The sequence below is a fragment of the Chiloscyllium plagiosum genome, unplaced genomic scaffold (assembly GCF_037043375.1).
Source record: "Chiloscyllium plagiosum isolate Xiang-an unplaced genomic scaffold, Cpla_swu_hap1 HiC_scaffold_11, whole genome shotgun sequence".
NCBI lineage: Eukaryota > Metazoa > Chordata > Chondrichthyes > Orectolobiformes > Hemiscylliidae > Chiloscyllium > Chiloscyllium plagiosum.
In genome coordinates this window covers 58,406,306-58,412,305 of record NW_028270149.1, presented here as the reverse complement: position 1 = coordinate 58,412,305, position 6,000 = coordinate 58,406,306, and the positions used below count along the sequence as shown (strand labels likewise).

General features: G+C 42.2%; 1 protein-coding gene across 2 annotated transcripts in view; it reads left to right on the top strand.

The window, feature by feature from the left end:
- Positions 1-3,008: 3,008 nt before the first annotated feature.
- Positions 3,009-6,000, top strand: part of prrg3 (proline rich and Gla domain 3) — a 60,051-nt gene continuing 57,059 nt past the window's right edge. The window contains exon 1 of one of the 2 annotated variants that reach the window (XM_043704564.2): positions 3,009-3,416. The gene's annotated coding sequence lies outside the window, so the exon portion shown is untranslated. Of the gene's footprint in view, positions 3,417-5,693; positions 5,724-6,000 lie in introns of those variants that run through there. The other variant, XM_087992113.1, reaches the window with a different exon arrangement.

Sequence of the window (6,000 nt, the reverse complement as noted above, 5' to 3'; positions counted from 1 at the left end):
ACCACCACAATGATGCCCAGTAAAGGATAGTTTTCCCTTGAACTACATGCTTCAGACAAAGAAATTTGATGAACTGATGGTCATTTGAAAACGCAATAGTTTATTTTCCTAAACACGCAGCAAAAGGTAAGGCATGCATTGAAACATCAGTTCATGTTTACCATCTCCTGAAAAAACCCAAGAAACCATTCACAGATGGAAAAGTAATTGAAGAAGCAATAACTATGGCTGCTGACTGATTATCTTAAAGAACAAAGAAGAAATAATCACAGCAATATAGAGTATACTGCTTGATGCTTACACAATAGCAAGACAAGTGGAACTACTGTCTGAAGATATCTTACAGAAACTACAGATCCAGAGGCCAACCTGCAGCTTAACCAGCAGCAGTGATGTCATGAACTACAAGGTGTAGTTCTGATGGATTGTGAATGGTTCTCACTACAGTTCAATCAGTCCAGCAACATGACCAACACAGCCCAGGTAATTGTTTTGTTTGCATTGTTTTCAAGAACGTAACAACTAAAAAAAATCTTCTCACCTTTTTGCCTCTTAAACAGAGAAAAAGGGGTGAGATATCCATAGGATTGAAGGGATGGCCCCAAGGGGGCTGAGAGCTAAATGGGAGGGGGTGGGGTTTGGGGGAGGGAGGGTGAGGTAGCTGGGAATGTGATAGGTAGGTGAAGCTGGGGTTGAAGGTGATAGGTCAGGGAGGAGAGTGGAGCTGAAAGGTGGGAAGGAAGATGGGCAGGCAAGACAGTTAAAGAGGGCCGTGGCAAGTTGGAAGATTGGATCTGGGAGCAGCCACCCCTTCATTCCTGATGAAGGGCTTATGCTTGAAACGTCAACTCTCCTGCTCCTTGGGTGCTGCCTGACCGGCTGTGCTTTTCCAGCACCACATTCTTCGATTCAAATCTCCAGCATCTGCAGTCATCACTTTCTCCTAGTGATATATCACAACTTATGTCAAATATTCCAATTAAGAAACTAGTTTCTATCACAACTTATAGTACACCAATCAATTATGGGCTGTGTTACATTTTGCAGAAATTATCCCGATATCTCTTTTGTCAATAGCCAAAAGAACGAAAGAAAAGTACAGCACAGGAACGAGCCCTTCAGCCTTCCAAGTCTCTGCTAATCATCATGCCCTAACTAAACTAACAAACCTCTGCCCTTATTCATTCATTATCTCTCTATTCCCTCCCTATTCATACAACTATCCAGATGCCTCTTAAATGTTGCCAAAATGCCTCTTTCCACCTCCTCTTCTGACAGTGTTCCAGGCTCCTACCACACTCTGCATGAAAACCTCCCTCACACATCTCCCTTAAAATTGCACTTCTCACCTTGAACCTGTACCCCCCTTGTAATTGAAACTTCAACCCTGGGAAAATGCCACGGACTATTCACCCGATCTATACCTCTCATAATTTTGTAGACCTCTGTCAGGTCTCCTCTCAGCCGTCGTCTTTCCAGTCAAAACAATCCTAGTTTTAACCTTTCTTTAGAGCCAGCCCTCAAGACCAGGCGACAATCAGCCACCCTGAAGCAGACGTGCTACTACAGTCACATCTCCTTCCTTAGCGCCTGCCTACGCAACCGACAATCACTTCAACTCCCCCTCCCACTTCACCAAGGACATGCAAGTCCTGAGCCGCCTTCACCGTCAAACCATAGCCATCTGACAACTGGAGGAAGAATCCCTCATCTTCCACCTTGGGACCCTCTAACCACACGGAACCAATGTCGATTTCACCAGTTTCCTTATTTCCCCTCCCCCACCTTATCCCAGATCCAACCCTCCAACTTGGCACCACCCTCTTGAATTGTCCTACCTGTCCATCATCCTTCCCACTTATCTGCTCCACCCTCCACTCCAACCTATCACGATCATCCCTCACCTTCATTCACCTATTGTATTCCTAACTACTTATCCCAGCCCCACTACCCCTCCCATTTATATCTCAGCTCCCTTTGGGCCCCCCACATTCCTGATGAAGAGTTTATATTCAAAATGTTGACTCTGCTGCTCCATGGATGCTGCCTGACTGGCTGTGCTTTTCTAGCACCACACTTTTTGACTCTGATCTCCAGCCTTCGCTTTCCCCTAGATATCCTGGTGAATCTTCTCTGCACTCTCTCCAAAGCTTCCATGTCCTTCTAGTAGAGTGGCAACAACCAAAACTGCACATAGCACTCCAACAAAGGTTTTGCATAGCTGCAACATGGTTTGCCAACTCTTGTATTCAATGCCTTGGCCAATGAAGGCAAGCATGCTATATGCTGTCTTAATTACAAAGTCATCCGTGGACCTGCACCCTTAGATTTGTCTGTATGTTAATGTTCCTCACAGTTCCACCATTTACTGTATAATTCACCCCTAAATTTGATCCTCCAAAATGCAACACCTCACATTTGGCTGGATTAAACTCCATTTGCCATTTCTGTGCCCAAGTTACCAATCTATATCCTGATATATCCTTTCACAACCATCAGCACTCTTCAACAACTCCACCAATCATCACGTCATCTACAAACTTACTAAGCCAATATGTATTATAAACAACAGAGGACCTAACATTGTGGTATACCACTAGTTACCGGTATCCATTCTGAAAAGCACCCTTTCACCGCTACCCTCTGTCTTCATTGAGCAAGCCAGTTTTGTATCCATCTAGCCAGCCCACCCAAAATCCCATGTGATATTTCATTCATTTGAAAACCTCTCTTCCTTTCAAACAAATGTGAAACAAACATATTGCCGTTTCACTGAGGTGCCATACACCACGTACATATATATCTTTTTTCAAACAAAAAAAAATCATCGTGTAAGAAATCATAATATTCATCCAAGTTTCAAGAAGTCGTGATGTATGAGTGTGTCAGTGAGCAGCTGTTTCCTGGGATACTGAGGGCTGCGTGGGTGTTGCATTCCCATTTCGTGCAGTGCGCTGGTGCGATTCCAATGACAACGCGGCCTGTGGAGGGGAGGAGGCCGGACGCCACGTCCCGGCACACTGGAAGCTGTCGCCCCGTTTTAAAGGCGTGGCCGGCATCAATAACCTGCGCAGCCCAGTTAAAAAAAAACTCCCACTCGCTGGCACAGAGCTGAGTTTGGGAGTGAATCCCGGCGAAGGACAAAAAGATAAAGAAAGCAAGAAGGCAGCCTGGTGATTGTGACTTGAGGGAAAACTACAACTCCCAGAATACATCACGGCGTGGGCAGGCACAAATCAAACTTGATCAAAGAATGGCATACGTTGCTCAGTGATTGGCACCTGTGCGCGGATCTCGATGTGTGTATGGTGGAGTCTGCTGTCACTCAGTCTGGGGGTGGGGTCTGCTTGTCAGTAGGTTCGGTTGAGCGGCGCAGCGACTGAGGTGTGGGGTTTGTTCGGAGCGTGACGTGTGAGGTACGTACTGTCTATGTCTCCTTCTTTTGTCTTCATTAATGAAAGTCTAAAGGCTATGTTATTTACTCGAAAGCTTTTTAATATTGCAGCTGAGTGGGATTTCAAGGTATCTCTGTTCTTGCACTGATGATTTTGTTTTATTGCAGCATCACTCACTTGGTACCTTTTCCTTTCCACCCTCACATTCTGGTTTCCATGGAAACCCCCTGGGATATTTAAGGGTGAAATGATATGATGCTTTCAGCAATCGCATTTTACTGATCTAGTCTTTATCTAAAAACAAAGCAAAAAGCCTCGTTAATAGGAAACCTCAAGTAAAACACCCTCCTCGGATTTTTACTTGATTCTCTTTCCATTTTCTGAGGTTGTCGTTACATTTCTTGGCTAGACCCTCGTGCGATGGTATATCTTAAGGTTTGTCAGTATTTTATGTAAAACATTTAGCGGGTTTTATTTTATTCCTGTTATTTTATTTTGCACTCAAGGTATTGTTGGAACTCCAGGATTGTTATCGTTGGAACCATTGCTCCAATAAAATGTACTGTTAGGCTATATGGAGAAATGTAGGGTTAAATGTGCCTTCCTTTCAAATTGTGTAATAAGGGTGAGTGTGCATAATTCCTGTTTTACAATTGAATTTGGAAATATATTGTGATATTTTCTCCCTTCTTAAAATGAGAATTAACTCTGAACAAGGTTTGCATTTGTGTGTAGCTACAGAGGAGAAGCTTGAATTTTTTCGAGAAGAAAGCATTGATGCTAGGTTGGCAAAGTGGGACTGGATAGAATAAAGTCTAATGGAGAGTTCTGAACACCAGAGGTTGAGCAAGCACCCCATCAGAAATCAGAACCAACTTAACAATATTGTAAAATGTGAATGTTTTATTTAAATAGTGTACAGTTATACAGCACCTTCCAGATAGGCACTTCACAGATAGTTATGAAAACTGAATGGAAAGTATGGGAGATTACTAGAGTGGACCAGAATTGAAGACGCAGAGCATGAACAGGGGGGAGTTGTGTCTGGAGAAGATAATTAAAAATCACACAATACAAATGCTTTTGCTGTATTTCCATTCCAATAAATTTCAATTTCAAAATAATAGTGTTCTTCTCCAAATCCATCCACTCTACCAGAGGTACTGGTGTAGGAATGGGGTGAACAAAAGTTAAAAATCACACACCACCTGGTTATAGTCCAACAGGTTTATTTGGAAGTATTAGCTTTCAGAGGGCAGCTCCTTTTATCAGGTAGCGAGCTGACAAAGGAGCAGTGCTCCAAAAGCTAGTACTTCCAAATAAACCTGTTGGACAATAACCTGGTGGTGTGTGATTTTTAACTTTTGTCCATCCCATTCCTACACCAGTACCTCTGGTAGAATGGATGGATTTGAAGAACAACACAATTATTTTGAAATTGAAATTTATTGGAATGGAAATACAGCAAAAGCATTTGAGAAGGTGTATGTAGGAAGTACTTCAAAGTTAGTCAAGATTGGTTGGAGTTGGGAAAATATAGAAATTAAACGTTGAGAATTTGAGTCACCATGCTCAGGTAAGGGGAAAAATTGAGAAAGCAAGTACTTCATGGTAACCTCAACTGTTATGGAAATTGAACACAGACTGTTGGCATCACAAGTTGCTGTCCAGTAAACTGAGTTACTGATATTTGTCTGCTACAGATACAAAAATTGATTGTGTAGAAAATCAAGGAAAGAACAGAGAAAAAGAATGCGATCTCTATAAAGGATGTCATACCTTACTCTGGCAAGGTTGGCCTTAAACACCGTGCTCAAACGATGAGCGTTTAGAAAAGTAATTGTGAAAAATAATGCTGGTATACTTGACAACCTCATTTATGAAGGGAAAGGGAAATCCAAGCAGTTTAGCAATGGTAGAATGAGATACAATTTTGATGAATTATGATGCTACAAATATGGGTTGTAGGAATGTTATTTCATTTTAAGGAATTGGGTTGGAAGAGGATTAATGCAGCAAAAAAATAAAAAGCCTCCCCATCCTGTGCTGTGAGTAGCACAGACATGCTGCTGATCTTGGCTTTCCACAAATAGTGACAAGTTGACATTTCTCTCCTGATTAGAATTCATTGTGTCCTGCTGGAAAGTGTACATTCATAGATTGTAGCCGAGGATGTGATTGGACATAACTGTGATGCCACTCCCTCTCTCTGAAGTCAAATTACCTGCTGTTGTTCATTACATGCATGCCTTACATAAAGCACAGGAGGGCTGTGAGTATCTGAATCACTGTCTTCAGCAAGGGAGAAAATTGGACAAAGAAAATTTAGTAAGATTTATTAGGTCAATCTTTATAGAATCATTGAACAAGTGTAGCACAGAAAATGCTATTTTTGCCCATTGAGTTTGTTCTGACTTTTTGGAAGAGCATTCTAGTTACAGAATCATAGAGATATACAGTATGGAAACAGACCCTTTGGTCCCACTCGTCCATGCTGCACAGATATCCTAACCTAATCTCGTCCCATTTGCCAGCATTTGGCCCATATCCCTCTCAATGCTTCTTATTCATATGCCCATCCAGATGCCTTTCAAATGCAGTAATT